General features: G+C 34.9%; 1 protein-coding gene across 4 annotated transcripts in view; it reads left to right on the top strand.

Annotated features, from left to right (window-relative positions):
- Positions 1 to 8,436: 8,436 nt before the first annotated feature.
- The window catches only part of LOC123565021 (paladin-like), a 319,425-nt gene continuing 312,911 nt past the window's right edge, over positions 8,437 to 14,950 (top strand). For 2 of the 4 annotated variants that reach the window (XM_053537674.1, XM_045359004.2), the window contains exon 1: positions 8,437 to 8,540. The gene's annotated coding sequence lies outside the window, so the exon portion shown is untranslated. Of the gene's footprint in view, positions 8,541 to 12,920; positions 13,004 to 14,950 lie in introns of those variants that run through there. The other 2 variants (XM_053537676.1, XM_053537675.1) reach the window with 2 other exon arrangements.

Below are 14,950 nucleotides of genomic sequence, written 5' to 3' on the forward strand. Positions count from 1 at the left end.
TTACTATTAAAATTTAAGTACTTAGTTAAAATGAAATACTATTGTTAAGATAATGAATAAATTGATAGATGAAGTAGTAAAAAGGTTTAAGATATGCTTCGCCTGGTTTTGCCAGCTGTACGGCCAGTCCACACGCGCTGAGACTCACCAGGCGACGGGGAAAAAGTTTGTCTCTGAAAAAAGAGTTCTAAGATTATTAAACAAGCAGAATGATAATAAGTGGGTAGGGTCAGCACAAAAAAAAGAAATAAAAAATAAAAAACCCAAAAAAAAAACATTAAAAAAAAAAAACAGTGTAAATCAGAAACAAGCACATAAGATTCATTGAGAAGTCAATACTAAACACAATATTTATAAAACAGTCAAATAAAACACATATATACAAAACTATAAGACCAGTGTAGTATCTGCTGATCATGACTAGGGGTCTAAAAACTTCTATGTATCTATAAAAATTAAACCAAAACTTGAAACATCACATAGACAAATTTTAAATGAAATGATCAGCAGCTACCATTCAGGATGGATTTAAACATGAAAGTATTTATAAAACAAAACAGAAATACATACAACACACATGAAAAAGATAACTAAACTAAAACTAACTACAGTGCTGCCTTTTATTCCAGAGAAACTCAACAATTAACTGTACTCGGTAATTAAAAACTCAGCAAGTCTTGCAATTAAACCCTATACATGACCCCAGTATCTTAATGGCACGTAATTTTTAAACAATCTTTCAACTTGTGGCCAGGTCAAGCTTATCGCTGCAAGACAGCAATGAATCATAAAAGAACTGTAAATTTTATTTATTAGGGCCTCCGTGGCCGAGTGGTTAAGGTCGCTGACTTGAAATCACTTGCCCCTCATCGATGTGGGTTCGAGCTTCACTCGGGGCGTTGAATTCTTCATGTGAGGAAGCCATCTAGCTGGCTTACGGAAGGTCCGTGGTTCTACCCAGGTGCCCGCTCTTGATGAAATATTGCACGTAGGGGCACCTGGGGTCTTCCTCCACCATCGAAGCTGGAAAGTCGCCATATGACCTAAAATTGTGTCGGTGCGACGTTAAACCCAACAAAAAAGGAAAAGGTGAGCTTTTGTGATCGCCCTTCGTCCGTATCTGTCAAACTTGCAAACAACTTGTATTGGCATAATGTCTCAGTTCCTTCCGAAAACTGGCAATATCTCAACATGGGTTCCTTAAAGGGCCAAAATTTGCTATTTTGGCTTTTACAGCCATATAGAGACTTCATTTATTGGTTAATTTGATACATACCTGCAAAATATCACAATAGATCTTGGATTCCATGATGAATCCATCAGATTCAATCATAAGTTCCGGAGTTACGGTCCCTGATTGACCCCTGAAAGAGCCAAAATTTGTAAATTTTTACATTGTGAACACGACGGGTGTGACATTTTACATTTGATTTTAACCACATTTACACACAACTTAAGTCACAATTAGATCTCCGTTCCATTTGAAAACTGGCTAGATTCCATCTAGGATTCTAGGGTCTTTGCCACAAGCTCGAAACTGGATCATATGCGGTCAGAAACTAGGTCACCATTCAAAAGAAGCGTTTGTTAACACTGTAGAGGCCATATTTATGACCCTGTCTTCATGAAACTTGTTCAGAATGTATATCTTGATGATTCCAAGGCCAAGTTTAACAGGTGAGCGATATAGGGTCATTTCTAGTTTTATCTTACCAATACAATGCAAGAGTTATACATTCCTCAAAATATATCATGTTTGATTATTATGATTTTTCTTCATTAAAACATTTCAATAATAATACAGGAAGTCTTTCAGTAGTGCACTTATTAATTAACTTGTATCATTGACAATCATTTTTGAGTTTTTTTTTGTTTTTCACCCTTGCTGCTTTTTACTGAGCCCTGGCATTTAGCAATGACTTGATAATTGACCAGTTACGCCATGCCTAACGGTTGCAAAGCCTTCAGGATTGAGGAAATTTTAAGGAATTAAAAGATAGCATTGCACAAGTCTGGAACAGTCTTTCAAACGAAGTTACATGTAACACATAAGGAATTCAAGCGACTGATCAAGACTTGGAGTGGTCACAAGTGTGCTTGTTCCATGTGTACCTGAATTATACCCAGTCTGCTTTGTGTTTTTCTTTTGTTTTGATACCCTGCTATATATCTATCCCTTTTGTTTTGCTGTACCGGTATTTATTTATTTTTTAGTTTTGTTTATCTGCAAGTCAATAGTCTGCACATATCGAAGCGAAAACTTTTCTTACCGTATGTGATTGTGCTTACTTTGGGTACCTCAAGAGTGTTCGTGTATCTGAAATTGTAATTAGATGATCTTACTGAAGCAAGTTCTTGTACATATACAGGAGAAATTTTATTTAAACTTTTAAAAACCTCCAACGCAATAAGTCTTATTCTACCTAATAGTATGTTAAGTGTTGGCATATCAACTTTGCTTAACAGTGATTCATAACTAGATGTGTAATCATTAAATACAATTTTCAGAGCCCTATGTTGTAATTTTTCTAACTTATTGTATTTTCTTTACTACAAAAGAGACAAACTAACAGACAGTAATTGAAATTCGATCTTATGAAACATTCTTTTAAAAAGTGGCTTAACCTTTTTCATAAATTTATTTGTCTTGCTGCTTTATTACGAAATCTAAACTCTAAAATTTAGTAGAGTTAATTAATTTCGACTTCAAGTAGTGTAGATTTACATGAGATTCACAAGGTATATTTGTGTCTAATATTTGAAAGCTTGTGATATTATCAGATGCATGTCTTCCAATGCATATTGCCTGGAACTTGTCTGAATTTGTCTGCATAAGATTATTCTCAACTTAGTTTATCATATTAATACTTTCTTCTTGAAGAGTCGTTTTAAGCACATTTATATCTTAATGGTTAAAGGAAAGCGTGTGGTCATCTGCAGAATTGTAAATAGAAGAACTGAACGACCCTCGTAGACAATATCGCATTCAAATCATCAAGACCCTCAGGGCGAGGCCATATTTAACCCTCGTGATATCATTTGAACAATCTTGGTAGAGGCCCACTAGATGATGCTGCATACCAAATATCATTTTTTCCCTATATTAGTCTATATAAACCATGTAACCCTCGAGGCAGAGCCATACTTGACCCCAGGGGGATAGTTTGAACAATCTTGGTAGAGGACCACTAGATGATGTTACATCAAAGCCCTAGGACCTGTGGTTTTGGAGAAGAAGAATTTTAAAGTTTTTCTTTTCGGCTGACATGACAACCAGAGTTTTGTATGCAGTTCTTTGATTTTTTTTAAAGAAGACCATCCAAGGAACATCCCTGTGAAGTTTGATCAAAATTGGCCATGTGGTTTAGGAGGAGATGTTGTTTAAAGGAAAATGTTGACATTGCGCACTAAGTGAGCTAGAAATGAAATAAATTGAACAAGTACAAGTATTGCTGTCATGTTTGTGCAATCTGCTACATAGTTGTTTCCCCATTCAGTTAGGCACCACAAGATGTTGGTAAATTATTTTCTTCATCATTTGAGATTAGATTATGGTGCTTGAAATTGTTTTGAATTTTTTTAGAGATTTAAGTCTAAAGTGGATTGTAAAATGAAGAAAATAAAATAACAGGAAAAGAGGAAATGAATATTTCAATTTGTCCCAACAGCCATATGATTTTCATGCTCATGGTAATCGCTGCTCGGTGTTTGAGATATTTGATAATCATACAATATTAAACACCAACGAAGTGTGTCTGCTAGCTATGTTATAGCAGCTGGTGTGGAAGCAATGACTACATCTGAAATTACTCTAGTATCATCGACAAGCAATACTTCGATCAAATGGATACAGTTAACGATAACACTGGTCACATTGTTGAGACAGTTATCAAAAAAGGGATAACTTCATAATAAATTTGTTAAAGATGAAAGTGGTAAAATGTGGGGGTCTTTTAGGAAGCAGCGTAATTTGGTTACAAAACTGAGGTGGAAATCAGCTTACATTTATTTCATTAAAAGATGTCTTGACGTCGTTAAATCAAAGGATTTCTGGCCAACTAGCAAATTGTTTTGTAGCAAATAAAGGGTCTTTCTTTCAAAAAGATGTAATTTTACAAGAAAATAATACATTGATTAATGACCAGCAGCGAATTTGAAATGCTTTTAAAAATGTTTTGAACCCGGCGGCTTAGCTCAATAGGTAGAGTGCAGATATACGGATTGGGGGTCATGCGTTCTCCGTGGCGTGGCAGTAACTTGCGGAAAACAGGTTTGACTTGTACAGAATCCAGGAACACTGGTTAGGTTCACTGCCCGCTGTTACATAACTGAAATACTGTTGTAAAAATGGCGTTAATCCCAAAGCAAACGAAGAAAAAAATTCTGTTGATGTTACCAAGCACATCGGAGAAAACCACCCAATTTATTATTAATATGATTGAAAATTATTATAGTTATCGTCCTTTCCATGGCCAGGAAATCTAAAGATTGTACAAGTAGCCACAATCCATAAAAAGGAAAAGCACACTAGAGAAAGGTAACTACATGCCAGTTAGCATTTTACCGGTTTTGTCCAAATTCTTTGAAAGAGCAATGAACGGACAAGTATAATTATGTATTTTTTGACAGACACTTTAAAGACGTATCTATCCGGGAATAAGTTGTAGCACAGAGAATTTTCTAAAATTTTGCTTGTATGCTCTTTAGGATATAATGATATAAAAACAACCTTCGTAAGTATCGGCTGTCATGCTAACTATTGTACTTTGACTATTTTTAGAACACTACTATTTATCACTTAATTAAAAATGGGCGGGAAATATAAGTTACCAAAAATCATAAAACTATGTATCATACTTTAAAATAGAAACGCCAAGTAATAATATTCCAAGATATTTGGTAATACCTGTATGTTATTTACTAAAATTTAATTTCAGCCGCACATGGTCTATATGTAAGATCTGGAATAACCATAACTGTATCAGTTATTCCATGTAAAATTTAGATGTTTTCATAAATAAAAATAATTTCAGCGCGGAGAAATGTACATTTTTTCTTGTATATATACCATAACATATATATAACTATACTCTTGAAAACACTTTCATACCATAACATATATATAACTCTACTCTTGAAAACACTTTCAATCTTCCCATCTCATAATGTCTCAGTAAAAAAATTGATTTAAACCACCAAAACCATTGCCAGTAATGAATTATTTCAAATGCTGGAGAATGTCCGCTGCTTTCAGTTGTTTCACCATTTCATCTGATAAAACTTTATCACTTATTTAGCAACTGATATCTAGCACATCACAATCGAATTGTTTGATGTATCTATAAATAATTTATTGGCAAAGTGTTCATTTCACTGTGTGTCTGCTAAATTATCCGAATTTACAATTTAACTAGTGTTTGTAACATAACAGTAATTGCGCAAAAAAATGGGCATTGACAAATCCCGGATACGTATTTAACACGTATCTCCCAGGAATTATACTTAGCTATGGATTCCAAAGTACCCTTTAAATATCATTGAGGATTGGACATTAGCATGGGACCAAAATAAATTTGTGGCCGCAATTTTAATGGATCTTTCTATGGCATTTGACTGCATGCCACATGACTTACTTCTTCCTAAATTGCAATCAAAAGTGGTCTATCTGAATCTGCTCTGAATTTAGTAAAAACTGTCTACATAACAGAAAGCAATGTGTTAACCTCTTACTAGTGATTCTAAAGTAATATGTAAAACCATTCCACTGGGCTCTATATCAACCCTGTCCTGTTTAATATTTCAATTAATTATATTTTCATTGTGTTTTATATAATTACACAGATGATAATACATTGTCGCATGCAGACCATGGTCTTTCAAATGTAGTAAGAAGTTTAGAATCAGATAGTATGTCTCGATCTTGTTAACTGGTTTACATATAATCAAATGAAAGCCAACCCAGATAAATTTCAAGCCATATCCTTTGGTAACAAAACAGAAAAAAAAACAAAAAAAAACATTTGTTTTAGTTTTGATAATATCAGTATTCAGTATAAGAATAATGTGGTACTTTAAGGTGTAAATATTGGTCTTAAGCTTTAATTTTGATGTATATGTTTCTAACTTATGTACAGAGTTTTTACCTTGCAGGGATAACTTTTATTTACACTGTCCTGTGACTTTGGAACATGGTGGGGGTAAAAGTGAGGTTAGGTGTACCATAAACCAGTTTAAGCTCTCCGATGGTGGTTTTAACACTGACCGTTCGAAGGCGGTGTACCACTCTGTTCCTTTATTGTTCGTTTTGTTCTAGTGTGTTTGCTTTGTATGATAGTGTGTTTGTCGTCGTGTGCACGTCTGCGTGCTGTGTTAACGATTGGGGAGGCTACGCTTTTGGAACGTGGCTTTCTGTGTTGGAAATTTCCTCATTCAGCTAAATGCCCTAAAAAGAATTGGAAAGTACTTATACCGACTGAGTAAATTATAAGCATTTATCACTCATTTATTTTTTCAAATTTACGTAGTGTCCTCTTACTTGGCTCTTTTGTGGGCAGGTCAACATCAAAGAGATTTATAAGATTCAGAAATGGTTCTCCGTTTTATCTACAGTGATTACACTTCTTATATACAGTGTTGTCTTGACATAAATGTCCCCAATCACCCCTTAAATCAGAATGAAGACCATAGAAGATCTTGAAGTCTTCGTGTTGGGCGACCTGTGGTTTTCCACTTCTTTATTTTAAGATCACATTTAAGAGCACAAACAAACCAGGATCATAAGTTATTCACATGATCTTATCAATATTAAAAAGCAAAATTATTCTTTTAGATACAATGGAACAGCCGCAGGTAAGAACTTCAGGGTATGGTATCAACTCTTTCCTCTCACATCGCTGCCAAATTATGGAATTCTCTTCCACATCATTTTATAGAAGAAAGCAATTTCGACCAGTTTAAGAGTCTACTGAACTCTTGGTGCGGGTAGGGATAAGCTATACTGTTTTGTTCTGACCCCTTTTAGTATGCATGTTTTCATATTGATGTTACTGTGCAAGCCTGCACCAGTTTAATACTGACAATCTGTTGATATGTCATAGTTATGTTTGTTACCCTGCTCCTTTATATGTACCACTTATTTGTGCTTGATTACTTTATAAGCGCTTCATTTTGGCTTAATTTATATGCAGTTCATATCTGTGCTTGAATTATATATATGCTAGATCCACTATGATATTTAAAGTTCAGCCTTTATATTTGTATCATGTCTTCCTATACAGTACATGTATATTTTTGGAACATTTACTATGAAGAGTTCTGCATAGCTTTATTTAACTATTTATTTTATGTTGACTTTTTTTAAATGAAATTAAAGCAGAAAATGTGAAGCAAAATATTTTGTTAAAACCTTGTATGTTTGGTGGTCATCTGCGACCTTTAGTCTATATCAAATACCTACTTTTGGTAACTGATAACTCGTTGCTCATGACGAAGGGCTATTTTGCCAAGGGCTAGCTAATACCCTTACATCAAAGTTTTTGTTTGGTAGATGATGGGTTCGCTTTGGGAATGGCTCAACTGCAACTTACTGAAACAATAGATGTAATTATCAAAGATAATTTATTGCATATATATATCATATCATGTCTAAATATATCGATGCATAAAGACTAAATGCAATGAAGCAAATCAGTATTCATACAAACAAGTAAATGGTATAGAGTAACATATACTTTGATAGTTTATGATTATTTACAAAAGCTTTCTTCATGACTAATTATTTATAGAATATACTAATTAGACTAGCTGCACAAAGTTTATGTTACAGAGATCTAGGAATGAACATCATAACAGTACTAACCTGAAACAATAGATGTAATTATCAAAGATAATTTATTGCATATATATATCATATCATGTCTAAATATATCGATGCATAAAGACTAAGTGCAATGAAGCAAATCAGTATTCTACAAAGCCATGGGTGAAAGGTTAGCTTTTGTTAGCGGAGGGGTAGTATAACAGGATAACGGGACTATTGGATGTGTGGCGTATAGGATCATTGTTGAGTATCACTTATCTTAAAGCTGTCACTCTTTTATAAAAGGATAGCTTTAAACAAAAATTCAATAACCAATTTTAATTCACTTTATATTTCCATTTAGCTTTTTACTCTACGACACTCAACAGCACAAAACATCAAGGCTTAATTACACTAAAAAGCAAAATTATAAAATATTCCCTTACTGTGTAGTACACCAAAAAGCTTCATTTCCCGTACTCATTTCAGGTTATTTTGATCGAGGAAAATGATTACGAGGGGAATGACCCCCCTCCCGAGGGCGACCATCCTACTTTGTCGACTTTTCATAGTTACATAATAATTATTTCCCCTCGTGAAAATTACGCCATTTTCCCGGGCTTCACCACAGTGTTACTTCCCCTTATTGGGACAGTAAATTGATTTCTGCGCGGAGGTTGGAATACTGATTCATAATTTTAACATGTCCAAAACATTGTGGAATGATACTAATTTCACTTGGGTATTGATTACATTTTACTCGGACTTTATCATAGACTCCCTGTGTAAAATCTGAAACTTTAAACTAAAATAAAGTTATTGAATCAATATATTATTTCATTGAAACTTCAAAGTTTTGTTGTTTGTAATATCATCTGGGGTTTGTGAAGTGAAAAATCTAAATTTAATTTCTGAAGTAGTGTGACATTTATTTCTAAAGTCACTATATTTTCGTTGTAAATATACTTCGTTATGCCTAAGTGGAAACTGGCAGGTACTATTCTGCATTCTATCAATAAGTGTTAATTTTTTTACGTATGTTACTTTTTAGCTCAACTGAACTTTGTTCAGGGTGAGCTATTAGTATAGGTGGATGATCCGGTAGCCCCACAAATTTGACGCGATCCTAGGAAATTTTGAGAGAATTTTTTCATATCATAATAGGAGAGATCGTGTTTGTATACAAATCCGTTGTATTTTCTATTTTTAGAATTGATAAGAGAGCGATCGGGTGGGCAGACGTCGAACGTCCATGTTTTTTTTTAGACAGTATCGTTTTTTAACAATCTAAACTTTCTTAAAACGCAAATTATATCAATGATTATTTGATCAATGGAAAGTTTATAAAACAAGCAATTTATTGATAACTTTTAATTACTATTTCGAAATAAAATGGATTAATTATGAATGCTTAAATTAACTTACAGTGTTTTTCTAAAAATTTTGAACATCATTACACCGCTATTAAAATTATTTGTCATTTAAAGCCGTTATTAATTTAGAAAATATATTTGAATACGAAAATATGAAAATTGTAAGTGTTTCAAAACTTTTTGAATTTTGAAAATCCATAAATGAGCGAAAAAGATAACTATTAAGAATTAAAAATTCTGATCCCATGCATATACGAACGATATAAAAACATTTGTTATGCCCACCACCAGATAAACAGATGTTAATGCGTGACGTCACGGCGATCTCTCCTATATCCCCACTCGTGTCAAACACTCACAAAAGACAAAAATAGTGGAGGAAATTTCCGATGAAATCTTCATCGCTGCCGACACTTTACATGCTATAGGTTTAAATGCCAATTATGTTACGAATTGGCCATAAATTCAAATAAAACTACATATATGGAAAGGGGAATCAATTCCTCACAGCCTTTGCTTAAGCGATAAAACCAATGACTTTACACGACTATGTACTGTGATTTATCCTCCATTATTTTGGTTTTTTGAAGTTTTGACCTTTAGATTGCCCCGTCACAAATATAAAACAATCTACTTTAACGTCGTATCATTTTGACTAGATAATCCGGCATCCATCGTACGTCATGGTCATCCTGCGTCAACATTTTTACTAGTTCTGGCTACCTGATAATTAATAACTTAACTGACATGTAATTTTTTTTTTCTGAGGGTTGCATCCATGACAGCATATAAACATCTGTGAGCTGAAATTTTTTAGCTACATTTTTACTTAAACATCTCCTCTGAAACTACTGGTTAGAAGTACACCAGACTTGGTCATGCAGTCAGCATTCTTGCATGGACCTCTATCAAGTTTGTTCAAATGGTTCACCATGGCCCCTTTTAGGTGCTGCTAGAGCTAAAAATAGAAAAGAAATCTTTAAAAAACTTTCGATGATGAATCTTCATCAGACTTGATCTGTACCATCATTAAAAGTTTGTTCAAATGGAGGCACTTGGCCCCTTTTAAGGGCTGCTAGAGCTAGAGCTAAAATTAGAAATACCTTTAAACAACTTTTTCTGATGAGCCACTACTACGCTATTTAAAATTGGTAAGAGTTTAAGAAGTTTCATGTAGCCGCAATCGAGATAACGTGATCTAAAAATAGATTTCCTGTAACGCCCAAAGTACAACGACAAGCGACTGAAAGTAATTGATTAACATAACTTCAGTTACATGTCTGCGTTAAATCTGTTTTATGGCTAGAAACGTGTTACTCTCGCTCAAAATATAATCATCACTGCATCCGTGGGAAAATGTAGCAATACAAAACCTGGCATTGGGGCGACAGGTCAATCTTTGATTGAGTAAAGAAATATAAACACATCAAACTTGTATGCAAAGTTATAATGCTTTTTATAATACTTTACCTAAATGTATGTCACAGGGTGAGAAAAATGTGCTGCCAGACTGGGACTGAAACCCGGGGCCTCGGAATACCGTTCTGATGCTCTACCAACTGAGCTGTCCGGCCGCCTACACATTTTCTCCTCGTTTTAATATTCAAGTTCTATACCATGACATATTTCCCCACCATTTTGAAATTCGTCCTCGAATTTCAGCGGGTTCTTTACATATAAGCAATTACAGGCATTGGAGACTAACCAGTGTCATGCCGTCACGGTCCCTCGTTGGGCACCAAATGTCACAGGGTGAGAAAAATGTGCAGCCAGACCTGGACTCGAACCCGGGGCCTCGGGATACCGTTTCGATGCTCTACCGACTGAGCTATCCGGCCGCCTACACATTTTCTCCCCATTTTAATATTCAGGTTCTATACCGTGACATGTATAAGACATATATTTAATGTTAGGAGATACATATAACATTTCTTAAACTCTATAAAAAAAACTGCCCAATTTCAAAATTGTAATTGCCCCTTTTACCCATTGGTGTCGTTCGTAAACAAATAAAGTGTTGGCTGTCTCATATCCTATCGGACTCGACCATGTTTGAAAGGGGTTGTTTTTCTTTGTGCTTATTACAAAAATCGTAATTAATGGAGAGTAAGACATGATTTTAAAAGAAACATTTGTTTTCATGTACATCATGTACATGTTCAGAATATTACCGTTGTTCAATTTGTTGAATTTATTTGAAGTTGTTCTTTTCAATTAAAGTGTAAATGCTTCACACACCCTCAAAATCTTGTATTTACCCCATTTTCCCACGACAATCAAATTTAATAACATTACAGCATATAAGCATTCCAGTAAATAGATCTATGCTGACTAGTCTTGTGCTTGTGCAGGACTACATAATATTCTACTCAACCTTTTGGCGGCTCTGAAAAAAAGCAAAAACAGAAAGCAGACTTTCTCAAAACATTGTTGTTCTCATATATTCGGAGGGTTTTCAAACTTTGAGGTTCCGTCTAGCCATCTATGATGAACACCTGTGTGCAGGACAGACCCATTGCGCAAAAGGTGAAAATATCAGTACAAAATCTCAAAGATTAGTTTGGCTACTGTGTGTATTTGATTCCAGTGTTTTACATGTTTCATTACCGATTACACAATAGGCGTGGTGAAGTGTCAAAATGTCATATAATCTATTTATGGATCAGAGTTTTGACTGCGGCGGAAACTTCCAAACTCTAACCAACTTTGCAAAGCGTAGTAAAAGATCTTCATCAAACTTAATCTGTAGCATCATTATAAGTTCTTCTCCCAAGTTTGTTTAAATGGGGTAAAACTTTAAAAGACTTCTCAGGAACTACTCAATGGATCTTCATTAAACTTGGTCTGTAGTATTGTTATGAAAGTCTTCTCATAATTTTATACATGTGGGGGCACTTGACCCCTTTTAGGGGCCTCTAGAGCTAAAGTTAGAACTTCTTTTCATGATCAACTAGACTGATCTTCACCCAACATGGTCTGTAGCATTATTTTAAGGTCCTCTCCTGATTTTGTTCAAATGGGGACGATTGGGCTCTTTCAGGGGCTACCAGATTAAAAGTCAGAACTCCTTCTCATGAGCCACCTGATGAATCTTCATCAAACTTAATTGATTTGTAGCATCATTATAATGTCTTTCACCAACCTTGTTCAGTTGGGGGCACTTGGCCCCTTTTAGGGGCTGCTAGAGTTAAAAATAGAAATACCTTTAAACAACTTCTTCTCATGAACCACTTGATGGATCTTCATCAAACCTGGTCTAGATGATCACTATAAGGTTGTTTCTCAAATTTTTTTGATTTGTGGCACTTAGGCCCCTTTTAGGGACCAATAGAGCTAAATATGGAAATACCATGAAAAGACTCCTTCTCATGAACCACTTATGGATCTTCATCAAACTTGATTGGTAACACCATTATAAGGTGCTCCACCAACCTTGTTCAATTGGGGGCTCTTGGCCCCTTTTAGGGGCTGCTAGAGTTAAAAATAGAAATACCTTGAAACAACTTCTTCTCATGAACCGCATGATGGACTTTTCAGTATTAAAACAATACATTTCTGATATTTATCAGTCGATATATCAGATATGAAATTTTCAGTCAATGGCAGCCATTTTATATATCCTGCAAAAGTACATGAGCCAGCAATAGTAGTAGCTACTCATTTGTCATTTTTAAATATGGTATGCATACTCTGTTGCTATGACAATAAACCAAGGAGATCTGATTTTACAGATAAATACATTTTGTTCACAGCAAGCTTGTATTAACTTCATATTTTAAAAACCATACCTGGATAAACAAGGAAGTTACAGAGTTGTTCAAGCATATAAAAGGTATTTTGCCTTTTTTAAAGATTTTTTGACATTAATTTAACATTTACACTGAAAATGTGTTTATTACCAGGTCATATTATTAAAAATCAGAGTTCTGCCGAGGATTTCAGCATGATGGGCCCATGGCCCATCTACCCTGAAAACATGGGGCCATTCTGAAACTTTTGGGGCCATTCAAAAAGAACCAATTTTACATTAAAAAGACTTTACATTTCTTATGCATTTAAGAAGTGTATTTTTTTTTAAATGTAAAATTATACACAAAGTTCATGCCATTTATTCTCTTTTCCTTATAACTTAACCATGTATACTCAACCAATAACTTCTTCTGAAAGCTCTGTTTGTCAGATGTTTTACTCTTACTTTTTCGCTGTACTCAAATTACTTGACTGGGTGGGGGTCGGATCACTCTGTGATTCTGGGGTTGTTGTTTAATGTTCAGCGACATATGTAGTTGAATCGTCGCTTTTGTTCAATGTATCATTTCTATTTGTATCTTTCCCCAGTGTAACTAAAGTCTGGTTTATTTTCGTAGAGGCAGGAGGACTGAAAAATGTGTGCAAAATCGCGTTTCCTTTCGGTGCAGCCGCCATTTTGATACAATCATGGTGCAATTATCACGACACATTATTTTTTCAAATCCGTCACAGTGATCTCCCCTGGAGGTATGTCTATCTACCGTGCAAGACCGGCAAACTAGCGATTGTTATCGGGTTCGAGTTTCAGATTTTCTGGCGCGCCAAAGGCCCACGACGCGAAATTTGCTGCGCCATTCATAATTTTTTCGCGCCAATGGCGCAAAAACGCAGCCTCAGCAGAACTCTGAAAAATAAAGTAAATCACATAAAGTTGCAAATGTCTAAGGCTATTGCTTCTCTTAGTGAAGCTTAGCGAATATTGTCTCGTTTGATTTTGAAGGTAGCACAAACTTGAGTACCACTTGTGAAGTAATCTTTTGATGATGGTGCTTAAATTTGAATGCAGTAAGAAATTGTTAAGTTACTTACTCTTATTGTCAAGCGAATAGTTAGTAAGTTTTCTTACTTTTTTCAGTGAATAAGTGGAATATTATTAGTCTAGGAGTAAAACAAATAATGAAAAATATTAAAAATACATAGACTGAATGTTTTGTTTGCAGTAGATTGTCAGTAACAATTGTTTATCATAAGGTAAATGGATCAATTTTTGTTTATAGTAGACTTGTTAGTGTGGGTAAGAAGGATTGACCTTCAGGTACATTGAATAATGATTGTTGTTCATAGTATACTTATGTCTCCACCAAATTTGTTTTTGCCCTGTCCGTCCGTCTGTCTGTATGTCACACTTCATTTCGAATCAATAACTGGAGAACCATTTGACCTAGAATCTTCAAACTTCATAGGATGGCAGGGCTTATGGAGTAGACAACCCCTATTGCTTTTGGGGGGTCACTCCGTCAAAGGTCAAGGTCACAGGGGCCTGAACATGGAAAACCATTTCCGATCAATAACTTGAGAACCTCTTGACCCAGAGTGTTGAAACTTCATAGGAATTGCTTGGTCATGCAGAGGAGATGACCCCTATTGATTTTGGGGTCACTTCGTTAAAGGTCAAGGTCACAGGGGCCTGAACAATGAAAACCATTTCCGGTTAGTAACTTGAGAACCACTTGACCCAGAATGTTGAAACTTCATAGGAATTGCTTGGTCATGCAGAGGAGATGAACTCTATTGATTTTGGGGTCACTCTGTTAAGGTATTAGGCCCATAATAGAGTACCTCCTTTTTGAAGAGTATTCAATTCCTAACATAAACCTACTTTGATGGCAATTTTTAGTGGGGTGTAGGTTCAAGCCCCACTAGGACCAAATTTTTTTTCCCTTATTTTCCTTTTTTCTAGTAATATAAGTTTTTACTTATTTCAAGACATTATTGATTTATTGTACGAAAGTGGAAAAATTTCATTTGA

The sequence above is a fragment of the Mercenaria mercenaria genome, chromosome 2 (assembly GCF_021730395.1).
Source record: "Mercenaria mercenaria strain notata chromosome 2, MADL_Memer_1, whole genome shotgun sequence".
In the NCBI taxonomy this organism is placed as follows: domain Eukaryota; kingdom Metazoa; phylum Mollusca; class Bivalvia; order Venerida; family Veneridae; genus Mercenaria; species Mercenaria mercenaria.